Below are 25391 nucleotides of genomic sequence, written 5' to 3'. Positions count from 1 at the left end.
TACAATTTATAATAATAAAAATTATTATTATTGAATATAATATGTGTATAAGCACATCTGTACATTATTAGGTTTCTTTTCAGAGTGTTTTAAATGAGCAGCAATCGTCTTGCTTTGCTGGATTCTTACCAGCAGATAGTGCTGTTGTTCTCTTATAAAACTGAAGTTTAAATTATTTCTATGACGGCAGGCGCTGGTGCCGTATGTTCTGTTTTTTCAAGTGTCCCTGACGTCTTAAAGATATTCTCCAAGCATAAAACGTATTTTACATATAAATACAAATGTATAATTCCATGTAATTATTTATTTAAGTGGAAATGTATTTGTACTGAAGGCTAGCAAAGATATGCAATACTCATTCTCAACAGATATCCATGCCACTGGTTTTTGTAAATTGCACTAAACATGCTCATGGAAGGAGACATTACGATAAAGCACAAACTTCCCATACAGCAACAAAATCGATGGCTAAAAGCCACTTCTCTAAATAAAAGCGATAAATTTATTTTGATGTCTAAGTAACTAGGCCTCCGAAACTGTGAAATCCTATTATAGAAAGACAGCTGATAGTTTGCTTTAATCGATGCAGTAAAGTTCAGTAAATGATTACCTTCTGACTGAGCAACTTTTAAAAATACCCTTGTGAAGGGCACCTAAACACTAACTCCTACAATTGGTTGTAGTTGAAAACAGTTATAGAGAAATTGAGACATAAAAAATGGACAGACAAAGTAAAAGAGGCCATTGAGAGCCAGGTTGGCACTTAATCTCTTTTATTGCTGGGCTCACAACAGGACAGTGAACAGTGGGGGGAAGGGGGAAGGGGGGGGGGGCATCAGCCACTTAACTGATGTATCTCCTGTGATTTGCAATAAACTGTCATTCAGCTTGGCCAACAGACAGCAACAACTTTGTTCCCAATGTTTCTTTTAATTACTGTTTACTCATTAAAGTAATTTACACAGCAGAGTTGTTTAAGGAGCTGCATCACTGCTTGGGAAGTCCTGGAAGAGGGTGTCTGCAGACCTGTAAAATGCTTTGTTTGATCCACGTGCGTACCACCTGCCGTAGGGCAGCTTATTTAATGTGTTAATGTCCGATGTCATTTTATGTCAAGTCATCGCTTTGCAGTGCACTGCTTCCCAGTGTCTATTAAATGCCCGGAAGCTTCTGACATCCTGGAAGATCAGAGGCAGGAGCTGCGTTTATTAGACCCTGATCTTTTGTTTTTGTGCGCTGGATGTCCTTTGAAAAAGGGCGTGTCTTGTGTTTAATCAGCTGTAATGGATCATTTCGCAGCAGGGCAAGAGTGCAGCAGAATTAAGGGCGGGAAGGTGGGGACTTTCTCTCTCTCTCATCATCACTATCTCTTTCTCTCCTAATCCCCCGCCGTGAGGGATAGAGAGGTCAAGGTCTGTTCACCCGTCACCAGGAGTGTCTAACCCAGAATTATCGAGCGGTTCTCAGTCCATTGCGCTACAGAGGAAAGCTGTTATTTACAACACACAGGCTTGTGAGAAGGAGATGGTGACAGTTATACAAAATCCTGAAAAAAGACAGTAGATACCAAACTATATGGCAAACTATAAGTAGGAAACAGTAGTGAAAAGCAAAAATGCAGTTTACTAGCATATGCTGCAATAATGAAATAAAAGAGTCAATGATGTTGTGTTTTGGCACCTAGACATGCAATAAAAAAAAATAAATTCCTTTGTGAACTGTATGGAGTGTAAAACAAAGGTGTTCGTTCCAGGTGGAATAAGCATTAAACATACCACAGAGCCATTTACAACAATCCATTCTCAATCCTCTTGTGATCACTTCCTTGTTCCTACCGATGCTGATGGGCTTGGAGGAGTGAAAAGCAATCACTGCACATTGTGAGAAATGGTGACATTTAGGGTTTGCGCAGGAGATTGGTCGGCCTCTGCTCTGCGTCCTCGTACCTACTCAGAGTGGGAGAAGTGCAAATACAAAAATACACATTTCATCTATGTAATTACATAAAGTCCGGATAAAGTCCTGATTAACAATTAATGTTAATTGGCAACCCACTGCATTTTCTCCTTAAAGATGATTGCAGTAAAATGCATACACAGACTCGCTGCCTGCTTTATGAAGACACTCAGCATTTTGAAACATCACAATGAAGTGATTCTTATTATGACAAATACCGGCAAAGACTGTCACTCATCCTGAATGTATAGAACGATTTGAAAGGCATCTCTTTGTAAACCCTGGGAATGCTCTGTAGGGCGTGAATATTACAAGCTTATGGAAAGACTTGGTTACAGCTATAAGGTTATACTTGTGTCAGATATTCCGGCATTCCTCTATATCAGAGTGCTGAATGGGGTGGTAGAGTCATGGAATATAATTCAAATGTTACCTGTTATTTGTCAACAAGATGCCTTTGCAAACATTGGCTGAAAGTCTTTATAGCTCCATCGGCTTGAATTTTCTCACTGGAAGATGGGAAGACAAACACGCATGAGAGAGCGATCCTCTATGGCATGGAGTTAGTAAGGGATCATACATAAGCCATTGTCGTCTTATTTATGGTGACACAAACTTTTATCGTCTCACTGAAACTGTTTGATCACACTGCCATGACGCCGTGTATGGGTTTGCGGATGAGAACTCTGTGCCACTGCTCAGAAGGTCACTGGGAGAGTAATGTCACCCTGAGCAGAGGCTTTAACCCCAAATTCTCTGGGGGGGGTTAGTGACCCTGCTCTCTGAACCTCACTTGAATGTTTTTATGTACAAAAGTGGATGATACTTTACTTGGCACAAATAATACAGCATTATGCTCTAACTTATGTAACAATTAACCACAGTCTAAGTCTTTGTTACATACTGGTCTCATGCTCATTCATCATTAAAGTATTGTGACGCATCTTTTATCTCAAGCAGTTAATATATTTGTTACTGTATCTGTTAATTCTGATAATCTTTGTGAACTACTGAAGGGACTACTGAAGAAACAAGTCATGAATAACACAAGTGAAGTACTGATCTTCTGTTTGTTCATCAATAATGAATCATGACGCATCTTTTATCTCAAGCAGCTACTGTATTTGTTCATGATTTGTATTTCAGTAGCATCTAAGTATTCGTATCCCCTCAAGTAATGTATTACGCAAAAGCGGCCGTCAGTGAAAGCAATGTGAAATTGTATCTGTTACTGGTCAAGTTGTGAGATTGGGGTCCTTTGCTGTTCGCTGTTAGTTGCTACACTCCAGTTCGGTAAGAGTTTGGCACAAACCTACTGTAACGACTTTCAAGTGAATATAGCAGCAAAAAAAAAACATTTCACAGGTAGCAGCATAACATGAAATGATAAGAAACCACAATCCCACAATTAAGGTCAGATACCACTGGCCAGTGATGGAGTATTAAGGACATTGTGGTTATAAATCCCCCGAAACCATCAGCACAGGGAGTGAAGCAGCGAGCAGTCATGGTCTTGCCTGAAGTACAAATCAATATTAATGTAACATCACAAAAAGCTACAGTGAAAAGCCATGTCAATTTTTTCACATTATAGCACCTCCAAATATGCATGCATTTCTCTGACCAAAGATCCATTCTGAATCATAATAAAATGGAAAAAATTTAAATAATAATAATAATAATCATATATATATATATACATGTTTACATGAATAGTGCCTTGCCTAAAACTTTGCTCTGATATGTGTTTGGAAAATGGATGGTTGGATGAATGGATAGATGGATGGCTGGATACATGCATGTGTGGATGGATAAAGCTCCTGTCATGAACAGAGAGTATTATAGTCTACCTTATGCCTTCATTTTCTGTGACTGCATATCTATGTTTTGCAGCTTTTCATTGTGTGATAAACATATGCTCTCGCGCTGTCATGCCATCTATCCTGCATCTACCTTCTATCAACAATTATCTAACATCTGTTCGCCCAAAATACTATGAAAACAAGTTTAAATATTTAAACTAATAATCAATGTTAGTATGTCTATTTCTGTGGGTGGCATAGTGGCGTAGTTATCATATTTTTAGGGATAATTTACAATTTTTATCCCTCTTAAAAAAGAATATAAAAATATTAATTATGGTGATAATAATCACATCGATTTATCTTTGGACTTTGGACTTTTTTGCTACTAGTACGGCGTAAGTAAACGAATGAGAATCTTTACATTTGTAACGTAAGGTGCATCAGAAGTTAGAGGGTGCTGTGTAAGGATATCTTGAATTATTTGTACCAAAGTACTGAATTTTAAGCATCCTGGTATCTTTTTTCCCAAAAAACACTGGTCTCCACACGCCTCCAAATTGTTGCTGTTATTGTCACAAGTTCATGTCCTGAACCAAACCATGACCAATCGATGAGAGAGATATATATTACATTGTGGGGACCAAATGTCCCTGCAATGTGATGAAAGCCTGACATAGAGGGGGGCACTTTTTCGGTCACCACAAGAGGAAACTCATTTCTATAAAAATCTGTCACTGTAATCAAAAAAGGAAAAATGCCAAGTCTTGTACTTTGTTTGGTGACTTATAATTAAGATTTATGGCTTTAAGGTTGTCATAGTTGGGATTACAGTTTTGCTTGTAGAAATGAATGGATAGTCCCCACAAAGATATGAATACATACGCAAGTGTGTGTGTGTATTTAGTTCCTAAGGCCACAAGGGTTTCATTTCCATTATAAGACAGTCAGCCTGTCCATCCACTCATTTTCTGTAATAGTTTGTCCTATTCAGGGTGGCAGGGGTCCAGAGTTTATCTATGGGTATAAAGCAGAGAATAACCCAGGATTGGGTGCCCCTCCATTGCAGGGAGGACACATAGCAGTTCGGGTGAATGCCCGTGGTGTGTGTGTGTCTGTGTGTGCGCCCTCTGGTGGACTGACATCCCATCCAAGGTGTATCCCAGCCTTGTGTCCTGTGCTGTATGGGATAGTGACCCTGACTAGGATAAGCAAGACAAATGGATCAATATTTCTTATTCTAAGTACACAGTTCAATAATTATGAATAATAGAATCTGTTCAGTGAAAGAAAGGTAACACAAATCACAGGGAAAATATGACATGCCTGGACTGAGAAGGATTCTCCATTCTGGATGTAGACCCTCTGATGATTGGTTAGGCCAGAATTCATCAGAAAGGAAATGGTCTTTATAGCTAACGGCAAAGATCCCTGTCCGTGTGCCTGAGATACATGTTAGCTCTATTGCTTTAGCACCTTTAGCAATTCAACATTAATGATCAACTGAATCATGCAAGGACATTGCGGATTTTTCAGCACCAGGGTGCTCCTCTGTCTTTGAGCTGATTACAAAAACTGTCTAAGCTGTCAGCATCAACCACACCTAGCAAATCCATAATTCTCCAAGGAGATGGATATTAACTTTTCATTTTCCCCTTTGTAAACACTGTCAAATATTCAACATAATCGATTTATTAGCTGGGGATGTTGTTTCTCCAATGCAAGGTGTGAACTTTGGCTTATTATGTTTTATCTTCTGGAGAATTCCTTCTTCAGTTGAGATTGTCAGTAAGAGAACAGCGTGTATCTCGAAGTTTATTTGAAGATTCACAGGAGACCGGCTTGACATCAAAGCAGGACTTGGCAACTGACGGACAGTCATTGCTGATTTTCAGCGTTTTTTTCTGAGACCGGAGTCAATTTTTCACCCTTTCAGAACACAGAGACGGTACCAACCTAAAGCTTTCAAAGAATCCCACATGACTAAAGAATGAGGGAATCACAGCGGCCTTCGCAGTATGATGAAGTCTAACATCATCACCCTTCCTTCAGATCGATATGACAAAACAAAGAAAGGTGTTTCCCAATATTTGCCTTGCAGTCATTCAAAGTTAAAACACGTAAGTTATTTAATATCACCATAAAACAATCCCATAGAATATCTGATGAAATATGCCTGATTAGCTGTTTTATATATTAAACAGATTGTGATTCCTGCCTAATATGAATACATTGCCTTACTGTAAGTATATGACAGGGATATAGGGATGGGAGAGTTTTTAATGCATCACGCAGTCGGGATTAAATCGTGTGTCAGTCTGTCTGTTTTGAAAGCACTGAAATTCAGCTTATTCTTGTCTGCCAGTAGTATTTTTTTGGAAATGAATAATTTATTAAAATATGGGTCATTCTCATGAACTTCAGAATTGAAAAAAAAAAAAGTTTAAATAAAACAATACTTTTTGTGCAGAGCAACTGACTTTACCGTAATGTTTTAAGTATATAAAAATTGTGTCATTTGTTACTCTAATTTGATGATTTTTAATCATTTTGCCAAAGAGTAGCCAAAAATCAAAGAACCAGATAAACCGTTCCTAAATCTTTCAACTTCAATACATTTAGTCCACAATAAACAATCAATTCCTATAATAAGGTTTTGCTCAGTTTTTGGTTAGTTTTGCCATTTTTCATCTCACCTCTGTAACTGTTGTCTTGAATTTGATGAATTACTTTTGTTAATTGCAGAAATAAATGGTAATGATTAAGTACCCCAGAGGTAAAATTGTCGGTTTAAACAATGAAGTTGTATAATTTGAGTCTGCAAACTATTTTGGAAAATCAGAGAAAATGAATATGTTACAGTAATGAGCTGATGAAAATGACCCATATACTCCCCTTTATATTAACTGTATATCAATTTTGGGGATTAAATGCACAAATCATGGGGTGGCAGTGTTGCAGTGCTTAGCACTGTAGCCTCACACCTCTGGGACCAGGGTTCGAGTCTCCACCATGGCTCCATGTGTGTGGAGTTTGCAGGTCATCCCTGTGTCACTGGGGGTTTGTCCTCACTATCCAACATGCTAAGGTAAATTGGAGTGCTGAACCCTTCCTTACACCCATAGGTTCCAGACCCCCCAGAACCCCGGATAGATGTGTAAATATTTATGTTTGTAAGTTTAAATGTTAGGTATGATTAATTACAATCATGGAAAACTATGATTAATATATTTTTTAATCGATTCACAGCCCTAGTTATTAACACTCAAAGCTTAAGATGTTCAGTATGCATTAATTGTGCCAAAAGTCCTTTAATAATTACAGTCAGTACATGGAATATTCTTTATCTGTTCTTTCATTCCCGGTGTTGCTGTCAAAAGTGTCGCAGTATGAAGCTGCTCCTTCTTAAAAAAAAGCTATAAACCTGCTCACTTAAATGTTCAGGGCAATTGATGTGATCCACATGCTCCATAATCTACATCACAGCCTTGCACATATGTGTGGCATAAATTGATCACAGCTGACACTTTTATCTAAAGTGCTTTATGATTTTTTTCCCCAGGTATACAGTTGGACGTGTTACTGAAGTAATTCAGGCTAAATACCTTGCTTGCTTGAGGGTATCAGTAATGCTATCCTGGGACTCAAACCAGCAGCCTTTGGATTTAAATTCCATAACTTTTACTACTACGCTACCTGCGGCTTGTCTGGCAATAAAGGGCAGTTCGTTATCTGTGAAGGGCATTAATTATCTGTTTCCATGTGGGACAGCCACGGGAGAAGTCCCTGGGTGTGCTGCAGACGTAAACATCGCCCCAGTTTTGGAACCCAGATATGGAGCTGGCAAAGTACAGATGTCACACCGAGAGGAATTTATTCTGTCTCCCTCCAACCTGAACCGTCCAAGATGAATAAAGCACATGCACTGCCTGCAGTGTCCCTGGTGCACACCCCGAAAGAAACGTGCTGAGGAGAATAAAACTGAATTACAAAACCCAATTATGTCGAGGAATTTCTAGGACTGTGCATCAAAAATGAAAACGAATTACAGAAAATGTGCCTTTTTTTTAAACACAGGGCATAAATGAGGGGGCAGACGGGTCTCAGTGTCGATGAGACGTCTAAGGTTCTGGAGTGGAGCTCATTGCGCCGATGCAGTTCAGAGACACTCCGCTTTATACCGAATGTGAGGGCGTGATGTTTTCATATTGCTTTTAGAGGACAAACCCATATTCACAGGCTGCATGAGTGATTTAAATGGCTCTCAGGCTCAGACAGGGAAGAGGGATACAGAGGACACCATAGATATAAAGTAGCACAATTTGAAGATTTTTTTTTTTTGGTGTGCATATAAAATGGAGGAGATATTTGAAGTGGTTTTTTTTTTGGCGTATAAAAATGGAGGAGATATTCTGATCGTACTGGCAGGCAGGTGCAAAGACGCATATGGAGACGCGCGCGGAAGACATGCGCGGTCTACCCAATTTATTTTATAAGTCACACTGGGATTTGGCCTCTTTTTTAAAGTTTAACTTTCATTTTTAATATGTTTTGAGCCAAGATACGCAATTAAAATCCAGTTTTAGATGTTTTAATAACCGATCCATATGAGATTCTTCGGAATATTTTATATCGCACCTTGGAAAAAAACGCAGAAGGTACCGCTAAAGCTAAGCAACAAGAACGGTGTTTTTAGCTATTAGCTAAATTATTAGCATATGAAGGACAATACAAAAGAAGAAGAAAAAATCCACGTGCTTTACAGTGGGATAGTCATAGTGGTTGTGAAAGCTTGATGATGAATGTGGAAGCGTGTGTCCTGTTTGCTGGTCAAAGGGCAGATCATGGAGTCGGATAAAGACTGTTTGAGCTAGACAGCCACCCAGGAAGCCCGAAAACGTAGCATCTCTTGACCTTCCAGAGCTGCTTCATTGCAGTACACTGGCTGCCAGACCCTTCTATGATTTGACGAGTGACAGAATATACTACCTGAGTGTTCAGGAGATTCTATGTTCATGATGTCTGGCAAGATACCCGATGTGCACTCTGCACCTCCCGAATGTTTCATCAATAACATATTACTGATACGACGGGACAGAAAGGTCCCAAATGTCAAAGCTAGCTGATCTTGGCACTGTCAAAATGAATCAATAACAGTCTGTTATTTTATGAATATCGCAGTAACAGGAGTAGGTGTGACGGAGCTTCACTGAGACACAGTATCCCTGCTGCATCTCATTCCCTGAACATGTTCTAACAAGGCAATGTAGTCCTGCTTGGTAGTTCAATGACCCCCTTTCAGAAATGAGTGGTGTACTCCATGCAACAAAGAGTGAGACACAATACAGGACAGTTATTCTCTAAATTTATTTATGTATTTATTCGTTTGTTCTGCGGGAGATGTGCCTATTTCATGACAGCCAAGTGGAAGCCTGTTTGATGAAGCACAAGCTGGGGACTAAGGTAGAGCACAGGAGACAGGTTAGCACAAAGAGTCAGGACAAGAATACACACACACACACACACACACACACACACACACACACACACACACAGAGACCTGTACTCATGTCTTTCTGGGGATCATCCCTTAATTTCTATGGGCAAAACCCTAATCCCACTAGTGACGACCGTAACCGTCACCCAGCCCTAACCTTAACCAAAAGTAGCCAAACAAATGCAAGACTTTTGGCATTTTTACTTTTTTGATTGCAGTCACCGATTTTTATCATAAAAAATGGTCCAGGTTTTTAATCACATTCTGGACAACATAATACAGACAAGACACACACATACACACACACACACACACACACACACAAAATAAAACATACATATTGGCCTACCCATTCATTTTCATGAGGAAAAAACCCTAATTCCAATCCTGACACCCTAAACCCCAACCCAGCCTAAACCTTAACCAGAAGTAACCAAAAAAATACTTTTACTTTTTTGATTGCATTCACAGATTTTTTTTTATTATAAAACTGAGGTTATACAAATAGGGACCAGGAAAATGTCCCCAAAAATAAGGAAGTTTCAGGTTTTATCCCACTTTGGAGACATTTTGGTCTTCTAACATGATCTATGCAAACCCCCCCCCCCCAACAGACAAACAATATTACAGTATATACCATGTGGAGAGGTTTTAACTTGTTCAATTGCCTCTCGCTCATGTTAGCTACCGTGCAAAATGATTAAATCTCCCAAGCCTCTGGATTTGATACTGGGCTAAGCCCCTGTCCCTGTGATCAGAAGGTTGCTGGTTTGAGCCCAGCCTCGCCATGTCTGCAGGTCCCTGTGCAAGGCCTTAACCCCTCAGCTTCCCCCAGCCCTTCACGGCCAGCTTGCGCTCACTTAGAGAGTGTAAGCTGGGGGAGGCGTAAAGAGAATTTACCCATGGGGATCAATGAAGTATCTATTGTTATTTAAAAAATCATTTTAATGTCAGACAACTGACTTGTAGTTGAAACCATATTTCCGCTTCTCTGAATTCAGTCAAGCATTCAGATATAGATGCTTATGATGATACTGTGGCATTTGCAGTGATACGACAGAGACAGGCAGGAGGAAAAGGATGGTGTGATTATGGAAACTCAGTCTTTTATGAAATAAATGCAACATAATGCATTCTGGAGCTTAAAAAAGTCAATAAGAAAAAAACCTGAAATGACAATCACATAAAGGATCAAACGAAGCTTGTACAGTTTGGGGCCTGAAGGGGGTGTTAAATTCAAGCTCTTTTCGGTGAATAACAAACCTACTGAAATGAGGAATCAGCTGGTCCTCATATTCAAACAGATGCATCTAGAAGCTCCAATGGAAACTCGCCAAACATTGCTGTAAGTCCAACTCTCAACCTTCGATTGGCATAATTCCAGAAAACATACCTGGCTTGTGCCCCGAGACTGGAAGCTGAGTATGTGCTAGTCCAGGTTCTGACACCAAGGAACATAATACTGACGTGTAACCAGTTTGTTCCAGACTTTCAGCGCGTTTGCCGGCCCTGTTCGGGCATTACTCTTCATTTGGTGGCCCTCTTGAGTGGTATTAAGGGGTTAGCCAGTCGCTTTAGCAGCTAGCGCGTGCTGCTTTGTCAGAGCAGACATGGTAATCAGTGCCGGCTTTTATCTCCTCTCACATAACGAGTTAAATTAGCCACGGCACCAGTGCTGAACCACATCCGCCCAGCCATCACTCTTCATTAAGGCCAGGGGCCGGCCCCGTGCGAGTGTGCGATACTGCAAATGACTGTGACACTGTCAAGTGCCCCTAACCTTCCATGACTGTAGGCAGAATGATAGGGATAGGTGATTAGTATTTCAATTCAGGATCTCTGAATCCAAAACCCCATTTTTTTTCTCATAATAGGCCGGAGAAAGAATGATATATTTTAGCAGGAAAGTTGGGTAAGTTGAAGAAACTCGATTAGAAGTATTATAGACAGGCTTTGACCTCAATAGACCACGGAATCACCACATAACCCCGGTTTGATGGTTGTACTTTATAGAGTTCAGCATATTGGGTTAGGTTATTTTATAGTTCTGTCTTCTCTTCTGATTCTGTTTCATGCCCACATTTATAAAATCTAGGTTTTTGAAATGAAAAGAAAATTGAAGGCGACAGGGATCCACTGGGTAATCATAATCAACCCCCCATGCTATGTAACATAATTGCATGGTATTTTGTCATATAACAAGGATTTAAACAGGATTTGGACTTTTTTTTCGAGAAAAGCGAAGCTCGCGTATATCAGAGTGAAAAAAATAAATCATTCGTTATTGTTCTTTTTTTAAGGATCTCTTTTTGCAGTCCAGGCAGCGTCTCTGCTGAGGTCATATCCTGCGTGGGGCTTGGGGTGGCGTGGCTGCCGTCTGTGCTAAGAATACAAGGCTGGGTGTGTATTAGCGACGGGCTGGAGCTGCCCCCGCGCACCCTGCGGGTCCTGGCGTGAGCCTTGCCATGAAATCCAATTGCCTCCAATTGCTGCGAGCTGCGTCTCCCTCCCCACGTCCTGGTCGTTCCCATGCAGACATTAATGCATCAATGGAGCCAGCCAGGCCAAGAATGCCAAAGAAGCTTCCCCTGCAAGTGATTAGAGACTAAAGAAGGCAAGAAGGCGCTATGCTGGAGAGGGAGGTGCATTAAAATGTGCGGCACGCAAAAAATAAATAGCAGCATGTGACACGGAAGCGTCTGCGGACTTGTGGCCCATCTGCATAGCATGTTGCTTCGCCCCGTCTGGCTGGGTTTCTCATATGTCTGCCAGTAATTAGACCCATTTGGACTCCCTGAAAAGATGCTGGCCCTCCTAGTACCATTACAGCGCCTCCTAAGGAACAGCCCAAGAACACATCATCTATTTCAGACACGCCGTTTGGGAAATGCAAAGCTGCGTATAATACAAATAGCAAGAAGCGGTGAGAGCTTAGCAAAGATTCAGGCATCTATGGTCAGCTTTGGCCTTTTTCTGCTTTGCTTGCAAAGAGACCCATTTTATTTATTCACATACCCTTCTGTGCCGCTGCATTTTTGCTCCAAATTATGCAAGGTTTGCATTTATAGGTTTTACAGTTTGAATAAAAATATGCATGACCTTATGCAGAGGAAAATGTTCCTCATAAAAGGAAAACAAGGGAATAAAGCAAGAAATGCTTTTTATTCTAGAATTGCAGTGCGGTGTACATATTTCTGTTTAACGTTCAACTATATTTTGTGTATAGGGTTGGGGGGCGTGGAGTGTATCCCAGGCCTGGATAGGATGGCAGGCAGGTCGTTGCAGGCAGGGATGTAGCTAGAAATTTTGGGCCCCCCAACAAAATGTCACCTTAGTTGCCTTACTAGGGTGGACAATTTCAGTCTGAAGAAATATGGGTACATAGAATTTGCCAGCAGGGGGCCCCAGCGGTAGACTTTGGGGCCCCTTAAAATGTGCTGTGCCCATGAATCTGCCAGGGTATCCACGCCCCTCTGATGCCCCTGACTGCATGGCATATAAATACACATACACTAAGGGCAATTAATAGATGTTAGTTTGCTGAAATGAAACGTCTTTGGACTGCTGGAGGGAACTGGAGCACCTGCAGGAAGCACACATGACAAAGGGAAAGATGCAAACTAAACACACACAGAGGAGTGGGATTCAATCCACCAAGCCTGGATGAAGTATGAAGCAATTCACCCTCCGGAAGAAATCAACAGTGAAACAGAACTTAACTTTTCAGCTAGTTATTCGTTTTCAAGGGTCCAATCATTGTCACCACTGGGCAGCAGCCTTGCCGTCTTTTAGTGATTAGACCTACAGCGAATGTTTTGTGCCAAAATGTCATTTGGGAAACTGCATTCCTGGTTGATTCCACTTAAGATGCATTATATACACAAGTACTATTACTGAAGTAATCCAGTGTCACTTGCCACATGGTTACTGAGTACTGACAGGAAAGCAGGCCGCATGTACAAGCAGGGCCCATCAAACCCCTTATCTCTGCAAGGCCATAACTTTAATAGAACCTTTTTGGGATTAACATTCTGCATTGAAAAAGTAATGTATGATAATACATTACTGATATACAAGAAAATTATTACAATGTTTTCTCTGCATTTTGTTTCTCTTACTTTCCCGACACATTTTAATATGTTCATTTACAATAAATCCTCATTTCTCAATCCTTGGCCCTCGGATTAATTAAAATGGTATTTATCTATGATTTCTTTACATTGCATGTGTTTTGTTGTATTTCTTCGGGGTGAACATTGTATAATGATGAAATTTTTTTGTTAATCACAATGACTTACGATTTGTACGAGCTTGCCATTCTGCTGGATTACCTATTTGTATTATAATGTCTGTGACAGCGATATCAGAAATTCATTAACTGTTTAAAGTTTGGATTCATACAGTACTGAGGAAACTATTTACTAATAACATAGCTAAAAAGGGGGAGTAGGTTTGTGTTGGGGGGGGGGGGGGGTATGTCAGTTGACACCTCCATGTTGATTTCCTCCACCTGCCTGCAATGGCACCTCCAAACTGGGTGACTGCATGCCCCAACCGGAGCCAACCTCCAACCTGAAGCCACTGGACCATGCAGCCCAGGCTGAACCTCGCCTCTGGTCCAGTGGCCTTCCAAAACATGTTAAATATACTGTTTGTTACATCGCTGTTCTGCCAAGACACATGAGCTTTTCTTGCTATTTTCCCACCATCCTGCTACTGGATTGTATGGCTATATGTTTTTTTTTCTTATCCCAATATGCTCCGTCCACATTTATCAATTGGAAATATTGCTAAGAAACCTGGTCCTGGTTACCAAATATCCTTGCCAAATTTGAGCTTGCTGAACTCAAAGGTGGATGAAATAAAGGAAGAAGAAACTAGTACATAGATGCCAACACACACACACACACACACACAGATGTAGGGTAAACATATCCTTAAGGGGACTGCTCATTCATTTCAATGGGAAAAATGCTAACGCTAGCTATGACAACCTTAACCCCTACCCTGCCCCAACTTTAACCATAAGTAACCAAGCCAAATACAAGTCTTTTTGGCATTTTTAGTTTTTTGATTGCCTTCACAGATTTTTATACAATTTAATTTCCCCTTGTGGGGGACATCAAAATAACAGGATTTTATCACATTGTGGGGACAAAGGTACTCAAATGGTGAACACACCATAAATAAATTTGTTAGCAAAGAATATTGAGTGTATTTTTAGTAAATGTTAAGTGAGTAACATGCAAATGTAGAAAATGCAAAAACTTTTGACTTGTAGTGTATGTTCAATGAAAAAAACCCAAATTACTAAGACTTGCTTGAGATGAGATAGTGAACAGAGTTACATGACATAGTGAAAGGGGGATATTATATGGGGTATAAATTGAACCAAAATGGTGGAAAGGAAGTAAACCTGTTTCAGCTACTGTGCTGGGTGAGTACAGTGGGAAATAAGATGGTCTTTGGAAGGACAACAGCTGGAATCAGGCATAAATACCTAGGCCTATGGCCTGAGCCTATGGACTGAGCCTATGGACTGAGCCTATGGACTGAGCCTATGGACTGAGCCTATACTCTGTACCCGAGAAGCAAAGCAGGTGTTAATTAAAAAATTATGTCTTATTACGCACATTTGACTCAGCGGTTAAGCTACCTTGTATGCAACCCTGAGATACCCAGCCCCCCACAGCCCATCCCCAAATTCTTTCAGGTTTGTCAGCTTTGATCACGATCTGCATGGTTAATGCACTGGGAGTGAGCCAATATACTTACTATTTATGCTTCTGACTCCTTGCTGACTTTGACTTTCTCGGTGCGAATATGAATCTTTAGCTCATTTTGGACCTTATTGATTTTGATAAAATTTCGTAATGAATGATCAAGCTTGAGATACAAATGAGGACCCCGAGTACGATTTGCATTAGAGGTGATACTGACCTTAAAAAACATTCACAGGCTGCTGCTGTCGGTGGTTAGAATATCTTGTTAGCCTTAAAGGGATAATATCTGTTCGGCATTAGCATACGAGAGGCTGTGATACTGAATCGGTCCTACAAGAAACACATTCCAACGCAAGGTGCTTTAAGCCATAAAAGTGAAGGGGTGCAACAGAGAGGAGACGTAACAACATGGCTGTAGATTGAAAAGCAGAACCTCCCCGGGCATCATAAAAGGTTCTGCCAGTACAGGCAGCCATGGACCAAAGAGGCGGAACAGCTCACGTCCATCTCTGGTTATTAAGTATCCGCAGACGGTTAAAAATACGCCACGCATAAACTATCCTCAGAGACGCAATTAATGCTGCTTTCCAAATGAACTGCAACTGTGTCATTTGTGCCACGATGAAAGATGCAGCTTCTATTAACTGTGCCCCAGAATGAGAAGAATCAGACACCCGGAAGCCAAAAAAGCAGATAAATAAATAAATAAAACGGAATCCATCCATCAGCCAGAATGGCCACTCGAAGTGGGGAGAAGGCCTGCTAGCCAGGTTTCTGTTAGCGGCTGCAGCAGATTAAAAACAAATTAAGACATCTGCTGTGGACAGATGCCCCTTCCTGCAAACAGGACGGGAGGTCTGTCACAGGCAATGTACAGGTTCACAGCAGGCCGTCTGAAACACCGCCACCATAATCACTGTAAGTAAAGGAGGAAATGCAGAGGATGAACACCCTTAAACGCGTAATTAATGATCTTAAGATAAAATAAGATGAACTTTATTGATCCCAAGGGAGGATTCTGGTACATGCAGCAGCCAGGTACCTAAAGTGCACATAAATAAACAAACAAACAAACAAACAAAAAACACAGTACATGTGCCAAAAGAGTACACACAGTGCCAACATATTTCTAGAGGACACATTACTCAAACAAAATAAGGATGTTAAGGAAATAGATATAAACAAAAAAAGACTTAATGGATATGTGGCTTACGTCCAATTATATGTGCACCAGACTTTTGCTACAGCAAAGATGGATGCTTTCTGGCGTGTTTTGGCTTGGGGTGGGGGTGACATGTCAGGAGGAGGTGCTGTTGTGCCTGATGACAGCAGACACTTAAACTTCCTTGCATTTGTGTGTGTGTATATATACAGTATATGTATATATATTTCCTGTGCTGCTTTGCTTCTGAATACGATTAACGTGCAAAGACTTCACTCCCTTGAAACCCAATAGGAACCCCTAAATATTTTGTTAGCTGACCTCACAATGGAAAACAAAATGATGCACTACTCCTATTACACTGTACATTCTGCATGAAGTTTCAGTGGTGCGTGCACGCCTTGCTTTGTGCGTGGTGAGGCAGTGACATTGTCTGTACTCTCATTGTCTCCCTTTCAAATACATAAACCAAAAACATCTCCATTCAATGTAAATCAACTACTGGCTTCTAATAACAATAAACCATGGAAATTACATTAGCATATCAATTGCACTAAATGCGCCTGGATACAAGATAAATTCTTTGGGGATGCTTTATTATACTAATGCATGCCAAAAAAAAAGCCATTGTTGTAGAAAAAAATGTTAGATAAACATTTAAAACTGTCAAGCAGGTGTTGGATCTTTTAAAAATGGGTTTTGTAGTTGATACATTGCCAGAAAAATTCTTGCTTAATCTATTCTACTGAGGTGTAATAATGGTTTGACTAACAGTAAGAAAGCAGAATTTGAGCCAAACTACAAAGTAATTGTTGTAATTTGAAGTTAATCCTTAAAAGTAAACAAAAGTCCAGCTTTTAGATATTGTGTATACTGCAGCTGTGTCAGTGGAAAATTTTGTTAGCCCATGATAGTGTTTGATTGTCTTATTTTCTATAGGTATATCTAGTCCAAGTTACTTCTCTCCTTAAAAGTGGGACTTGAAAATTGATGTTCTTGGTGGTTCATTGGCCAGCGCTGGTTCCTTACACATTCAGGGCTTGATTCTTACTTCTGGTTTCTGGGTGGGGTTTGCAAGTTGCCCCCTTGTTGGGGATTTTCCTTTGGACGCTCTGGTTTCCGTCACTGTCAGTTTTTTAAACTTATGTGTGATTGTGCCTGTGAGGATTGTAAGATCCTTCTTTGTAGAATTGGGGATTTCAAAGTGTATTTGTACAAAAAAAAAGCTGCACTTTACTGATGTTCAGTTACACATAATATACAGATGTTCCTCTACTTACGAACGAGTTACGTAGCTTGAAATGTTCGTAAGTCGTTATTCAACATCATTTTAACGGTATTTGCAAGTACAAAGAACTATGATGCTGGGAGTAGCGGGACGCTGCTGCGCGTCGGGAGTAGCGGCCAGAAGTCGTACTTGGCGGAAGTGACGGCAGAAAAAAAAAACTTGATGTTGTGGACAGGAAACGGGAGCCCAATTTGGACTTAAAGTCCTCTTTGTTCGTATGTCTGGAAGTTCGTAAGTTGAAAGTTCGTAAGCAGAGAGCGTCTGTACTGTTTTTTTTTTTATCCTTTTATATACTTTATAATATTTTTTCTACTGATTTTCAGTGTGCTGTTTAATGGTTGTTTCAATAATAATAAAAATCTTTCTCAAATACATTGTTAAAAAGAACCAAAAAAAATTCTCACACTTTTGAACTTTGAAGAGTTTATTGAGCCTTTTGTCCTTCAGAAAAACAAGCTTAATAAATTAATATTGACAGAGAAAATCAGAACAGAATGGATTCGAGGTATGTTTTACAAAATACACAGCAGGACAGGTCTGCATAAGAACATCTGTAGTTATTTTTTGCTTCATGCATTGGGTTGTTCCCCTGTATTTTTCTTAGTCCCAAAATGTTTTACCCACAATTTTTAACCCTCAATGGTTCCTTGGGGTGCGTTCTGCACCCCCTGCCCATTTCTATGGCTACTACCATGTTGTTATTAAAATTACAGCAGTTATCCTCTAGGACATTGTAAGTGCACCAGTTTTACAAACGGTCATGCAGAAAATGATAGAAAAAGTGTTAACGTCAATTATCGCTGGCATACTTTCTTCGGGGGTGCAAAATGCACCCCAAAAAAAACTTAATTTATGACAGATGTCTGTGGAGATTCTCAGTTATCCAGGTCATGGTTATCCTAAAAAAGGGTTATGCAATAGCAACTGGACTTTGTTTTTCATAGAAGAAGTGTTGCACTCCATCCAGAGTGCTTTCTCAATTCTGACTGACTGGTTGGCATAGCAGGTTGATGAACCCTGTAGAATCCTCAAGTCGTTAGCACTAGATGGTCACCTGTGGGTTGTTGTTGTTCCCCCTGGCTTTCATGTGTTTCACTGATACCACCTGAGGCTGAGCGTGAACGACTGTGGAAGCGTCTGGGCAAAGTTGAAAGAACTGCATTGTAGGTAGGTGATAGACGTCTTAGGCCACCTCTGTTCAACGACGGTCGTTCATTTGAAGCAGTTGTCCTCCCGGTCCACCTACAATGCAGTTCTTTCAACTTTGCCAAGACGCTTCCAAAGTCGTTCACGCTCGGCCTCAGGTGGTATCAGTGAAACACATGAAAGCCAGGAGGAACAACAACAACCCACAGGTGACCATCTAGTGCTAACAACTTGAGGATTCCACAGGGTTCATCAACCTGCTATGCCAGTCAGTCAGAATTGAGAAAGCACTCTGGATGGAGTGCAAAACGTCTTCTATGAAAAACAAAGTCCAGTTGCTATTACATAACCCTTTTTAGGGTTAATTTATGACATTGATATGATCGACAAATTCAGTTAATTAGTGATAATTGCTACTATAATTTTTTATGTTATTATATTCTAGAACATTTTCGGATATTAAAAAAAGTCAGCCGTTTTGTTTTGTTTACATTTCAACTGTTAGAAAAGATATAACACCATGGCTAGGTATTCCACAGCTGAAGCTCTTCGACACATTCTGCAAGAGGATACAGTCGGAATGTGCATTATATGACCAGTCCCCTCTGCTGCCCCCCCCCACTGCCGCAACCCCTTTAACTGCACTATCTCACTGCGTAAGCTGTGCAAGCATCATGCAGTTAACTAATAAATGTATCTTAACTTTAGTTAATTGAATTTGAGCTTGGTACCATTGAATTATATATGCCAATGGATAGGGGTGCAACTTGAACCCCAAGGACCTGGAACGTAACTTTCTGACAAGGACCCATTGAGGGTTAATCCAAATTGTCTTAAAACCAGTGATCAACCAACTGAGAGATTGTTCAGTACGAGTACAGCTTCTTATTTTATGAAAATTCCTTTTGTGAAAATGTTTGGAGACAGATACGAATATCCATGCAACTTGGCACAGACCAGATTTCAGTGGTTAATTCAAAAAGGGAAAACAAAAATCTTTGAGAAGCCTTAAGTAGTTTGGTTGCTCTGGTGATTGTTTAAATGCCGTAGAGTTGCTGGCTGCTATGATTAGTGTCACCTCTCTTTGCTTCTTTGTCTGGGCAAGCTTGACCATTTACAAAGGTGGCTTCCACCATTATGTTAATTAAAAAGTCATTTGCTTTCTATTTCTCCGCTGTGGTTCTTATCTGTGCTTTTGCAGCAGTGCTGAGCTGGAGCCCATTTTTGCAGAGGGTTCCGTTCTGCTGTCAATTCTTCCATTCTGCAGCTCTGACGGGGAATCTGCTCGCGGCAAAAGTTATTCCCAGAGACACAGCCAATTATGCTGAGTAGTGTGTGCAGACTTTTGTCTTAAACAAACAACTGCATTCAGCAAATGAAGAATGAGAATAGTCTCACGCTGTGAAAGGATCCTGCTCTGCTTTTTATCTCCTTGGTGCCCACTGTGAAAACTTTAGAAAATATATTTATTCCACAGACTGGGAGTCGTTTATAACATGATCTTAGGTTGCCAGCATCAAAAGAGTAAAAGTAAACACCAATGTTTTTGTTTTGGTTCCATACAGTACATATAAACAGAAAATATGGAGATATTGCATCCCTGAAATGCTTCAGTACAAAGTTTATTGTGAGATTTATCCTTTATAAAGTCACTGACATTCCACAACCATGGCAAGTGTTACATTAATAAAAAAGGCTTTTTACTCACAGAGATGCTGAATTGAAACTGATTGTACTGTGATATTTAATAAAAAGGAAATGTGTGTACAAATATGAGCTATGTACTTTTATCGTTGTATTTTTTTTAATAGATGGTTTTAAAAACTACAACAATGCAACCAATAAATCCCTCAAATAACAACTGGGTTATTGCATTTTTTGGCTTTCCTTATGTTGTCACCCAAAACAATGTTGTATTTTAGTTTGGGAATTCCAGTTTTGAACCTCGTCTTTGCTGAAAGGTTACTTTTAGGAATGACAGATGGATTCACTACCCTGCAATCACCATGTACATCTACATAAAGAAACTCTTTTTGGTATTAAAGCAATGAGACAATCCGACCGGTTGCTTTTTTTGGTGTTGTTGGGCTAAAGTAGGCAATGATTAATAGTGTATGATTGTTAAACTCACAATGGGTTTTGCAACCTAGTTTCTTCTAGTTAACAAGTCTCCCTTCTGGGTCTCACTCTTGTACTTGACTAACCCTTTTACATCAAGTATATGGAGAAGCTCATTCTTTAACTCCCAAAAATGAATAAAAAAATAAAGACATTGTGGAGCAGCTATGACTTTTGCTACAAGTTAACAATACCGTATTAAAACCCATGAGTACACTCCTAGCTGTGCTGCTCTTCGCAATGCTATGCTGTGGCAATAACCTAATACTTCATGCATTGACCTTGGTGGAATTAAAATAGATTTCTGGAGAAGCACCTTCATTCATTTTATTTGGAAAGCAGCTGCCAGTTAAAAAATGCCACTGAACCTGAAGCTTTGACATGCTAAAAAAAAAAGAATTGCATTGACGCCATTAAACAATTCGGGTCCAACACCTCTGAGTATTCCTGCACTCAACAGTCCTTTTATAAGTACGCCTTAGAGACTCCCTGTAGCTCCTCCAGTGAGGCTACCAGTCATGAAAGGAGAAATGAGTCAAAACTCACTGTGGGTGGGATTAGCACTGTTGATCAACTGGTTGCAGCCAAAGAGAAATAAATCAGTGTTTGGCATAATCCCAAGCCCCTAACCCCCATTGCTTGGCAACAGTGATCCTCCTAATGAAGAACGTATCACAGAATCTGTCCTCTACAGTGAGGAACCTTTCCTCGCCAGGTCCATATTCTGCCTGTTCACCTCTGCTATACACGCCAAGCTCTCTATGGTCCCCCTGGACCATCTGCAGGTCAACCTCCTTCACCGCCGCTGTCACTCGGCCACAGTGTCTCATCAGATGATGACATGGGACATTGGAGATTGCTGTGATGCAGATAGTGGTGTACGAGGGTGATATGGCGAGAACATCAACATAAAGTGAAAATAGGTGCCAGAATGCTTAATAAATAAATTAGCTATTATTTATTCATGATTCACAGGTTCTGCTGCTACCCCTGAACCTTTCCTGAAAGAAACTGCCGTGGGAAAGTATGAAGAAAATGAACCGACTCCTTTCACGATCTGAGCCAAATACACAGCAGCCAATTATTTCTGCATGCCTTTTTTTCGTTTCCCAGTCAAACATACTTTTAAAGACATTTTCGGGAAACAAAATTACTAAAACCAACATCAGTAACTCAGATCAAAGCTATGCTAAATAAGAATATGAAGGAATGCGATCTAACATACTCCACAAACTTAAATTTAAATCTCAAAGACATGCTACAAAACGCCACAAAATCTCTATCTATGTGACTGAGTAACTTGAAACTTGGTTACAAAAGCTTTGGAATGCTTTCAAAAACATTTTATCAAGGCTAGTGTGAGAAAAGTGATGTGGCATTTGATCTTGAAACGAAGGAGGTGGTCTTGATAGTAAAAGACAAATTAAAATGAAATAAGAGATGACTTCGGTAACCTTTTCGTCACTTGAACTTATTTAGTAGGTTCACAGTTTATGTAAAATGCATTTCAATTCATCCATCACTCGTCCATTTATTTCCCAAAATGCTCAACTAGATGATAATCACATTGGCCAGAAAGCCAGGTTCATCGCCTTAGTGTTTCCATGCTGGCTCACATCTTTGAGGGGGTACTATGATCTTTGAAATAAGATGAAAAAGGTGCCTCTAATATAGCTTTCTATTAAAATATGATATATTTTTATTTTTATATAATTTCGGAAAATTCCTATAGTACTGCTTGTAACTAGACTGAGAAAAGGAAGCCAGTGAAATCAGATAGAGATACAGGGCACAAAGATCAATGAGGTACGGCCCGTCGCAATCTCACATGAGATCTGTGGCTATTTACTTTGAAACTGGGGACGTTATTACGGAATATCCGTCCCTGTAGCCGCAGATGAAAGGACACAGTGAGTGGCGCTAAGATCGCACTTTCATGTTTTTGCCCTCCGAGACACAGCCGTCGAGGACAATGACCAAAGTCAAGCCCAGGGGGACCTTAAACGCCTCCCTCTCTGCTTGTAAATAATTCATGAGGGCCGGATATGAAAATACTTTTGTTGCTCTCTGCCGGTAACTGGCAGGGGGGTGGGGTTGGGGTGGGGGCTCCCGGGAAGCTGGTGGGCCATGTCCACCCTGACATCACTTGGAAGTCACTCGGGGGCGGCTCATGCATTTTTCATGGCTGCTGGCCCGGCTCTGCACTCTGTCACAGGATCTCTTTCCTGGCACTTCGCTCCAGCTGCATCCGCAGGGCGTTGCAGGCCCCCAACCCCCCCAACCCCAGAAGCATCACCCGTGCAATGCAGTTTCATGACCAATTTTGATTCATCCCTACTCCTATACATACGCCAAACACTGAGACGCATCCGAGCAAGACCTCGTACTGTTTACCCCCGAATGTGCGCTCCGCATGGATAAGAAAGAGTGCGCTTTTTTTTTTTTGCTTTTTAACGTATCGCTCTGGACACCCATCCCCACTGCCGGCCAGAGCGGTCCTGGCACCAGATGAAAACATTCCCCGAGCGGCCGGGAACACTGTTTGCTTAAGTTTTCAATACATTGACAGAGTCGATTTGCATGACGGCAGCTTGGACGTTAACACCGCAAGCTGTCTGCACACCGATACGCCGCAGGAGCATTTGCAAGTCAATTCCACTCCTTACTCCCTTGACCTTTATTACAGAAGACGGAGCATCTATATTTGCATACATAGAAACACACAAGCATAAGCCCACGTGTACATATCATTTCCGCAAAGGATAATGTCCAGGTGGTATCTGTGCGCTTATATCATGTCATCACACCTGTAAATACTCTGCATACAGAATAGAATTTGCCTCTTTAGTCACTGTGTTCTACATAAATTATGCTATAGGTTACAACAGAAATACTAGAGTAACAATTCACTCAAGTATTCTGTACTATCAGGTACAGAAAGTGTGTGTTTTTTTCTCCTAATTTCTAGGCATTTCAAAGCATCTGGCTGCATTCCTGATTTATGAGTGACTGAGCAATTTAAAATTCAAAAATGGCATAATTTCATAGTTTAGAAAGGTCATTTGTCTGCAGTGAGAAGATTATTTGTTGTTTGTACCCTTTGTTGCCGGAGAATTTTTCAGGGATACTGATGAAAGCAGTTTGACCTAATAGTTTCCTTCACTGGATTAAAATTTTAAACCATGCTGGAGCATCACAAAGCTGTTTGTGCCAAAGCGGTAAAAGGATTTCACGCCATCTTCCAGTCTTTTATCCTGCGCTGGTTTGATTTGGTCACAGGTTTGCTTAAGCTTTGCTGATAAAGATTTATTCTGCGCTGTCTCTTTAAAAGTATAAACGCTTGTCAAGTTCAAGTGCAAACTTGGGTCATGAGGCTAGAAGTGTCATAAATACAACATCATGGAAAGAGCTGCCTAAAACACAGCCACTAACACAGGGTGACACTTTGAAAGAGGATTAAGATGAAGTAGCAACGTCCTGTGAATACCTGATTAATATTCCTAAGACAGCATGAAGGCAGACATCTATAGAGAAGGTCAGTTAAATGAGTTGGGACGCAATAGGATTGACAGCACTGAGAAGAAGAAATCGGAAAACACGCTGATTTGAATGGTGTGTGATCGTGCCCTGCGATGGGTTGGTGCCCCATCCTAGGTTATTCCCTGCCTTGCGCCCGTAGCTTCTGGGATCAGCTCCAGACCCCCACGACCCTGCACAGGACAAGCGGGCACAGAAAATGGACGGAGAATAGAACTGGCTGATTTTTTTTTCCTCAATGAAGCTGAGTGAGCTGGCTCTTCCTTGACGTTTCAGTTCACCTCTTATTCTATACAGTTATGGAAGCAGCTGTTTGTAAGATACTTACAACTTTGTTGCAGTTTCAGGCAGAAAAGAATGGAATGTCTCCTTCCGTGACACTGCGAAAATTGACAGAAACCATCATTTAGACGCACTTCTTGAAAGCTAAAAGAAAGTGATTTATTGCCGGCTTGAAATGAGGCTCTTTTACCCCTTGGGCTATATTCGGGCAATGCAACTCGCAAATACATTCCTGGCACAGATATATACAGTCGTACAGTTTCTTATTGCATGCTTACAGCATTCATTACTTTATATATTTCGCAGTGTTTTCATGCTCCACTTGATTTATTAGTGCTGCTGACCCTAACTGACAGAGGACAGCTTGGAGAGTTCCAAAGGAGCACGGAGAACATTAATTTAATTCTCTGTCCTTGTTTGCTTCCTTTGCTGTGCAAACCTTCTCTGACCATCTCTGACGGTGAGTGGAAATGAAAACATAGCAGAATTTCGTGTTTCCGTTCGCATTTCATTGTTCCCTAAAGCCGTGAAACACCTTGCTGTGGACTGTGAACTGTGCATGAATCTCAGACAAACACACATAGGCGTGTCTAAGGATAATGGGACGGTATAGTATTCCTGCATTTCACAAATTATATCGTAATGTGCTGAAGAATAAGCACTCCATCCTAGTACACTTATTAGACGCGATGTTTCTTTTTTAAAAAGATGCAAAAGCTGCCTTTCTATATATTTAATATTTCCCAAATATTTATACAAGAAGCACAGCACTGTCACACTAACTATAATGGGAAAAGAAGGGAGAAATCAAAATCAGAATCAGAATCAGGTTTATTGGCCACGTATGTTCACACACACACACACACACACACACACACAC

The 25391-nt window shown here is 40.6% G+C and overlaps 1 long non-coding RNA gene across 1 annotated transcript in view; it reads right to left on the bottom strand.

The window, feature by feature from the left end:
• Positions 1 to 1857: 1857 nt before the first annotated feature.
• LOC111859849 (uncharacterized) overlaps positions 1858 to 25391 on the bottom strand; it is a 32742-nt gene continuing 9208 nt past the window's right edge. The window contains exons 2-4 of the long non-coding RNA XR_002841910.1: positions 24558 to 24609; positions 2390 to 2465; positions 1858 to 1871 (exon numbers count right to left, since the gene is read on the bottom strand). This is a non-coding gene — a long non-coding RNA (uncharacterized lncRNA). The remainder of the gene's footprint in view (positions 1872 to 2389; positions 2466 to 24557; positions 24610 to 25391) is intronic.

Source organism: Paramormyrops kingsleyae, chromosome 7 (genome assembly GCF_048594095.1).
Source record: "Paramormyrops kingsleyae isolate MSU_618 chromosome 7, PKINGS_0.4, whole genome shotgun sequence".
Classification (NCBI taxonomy): Eukaryota; Metazoa; Chordata; class Actinopteri; order Osteoglossiformes; family Mormyridae; genus Paramormyrops; species Paramormyrops kingsleyae.
Note: the sequence above shows the minus strand (reverse complement) of the source record. Positions and strands in the feature narration are given on the sequence as shown.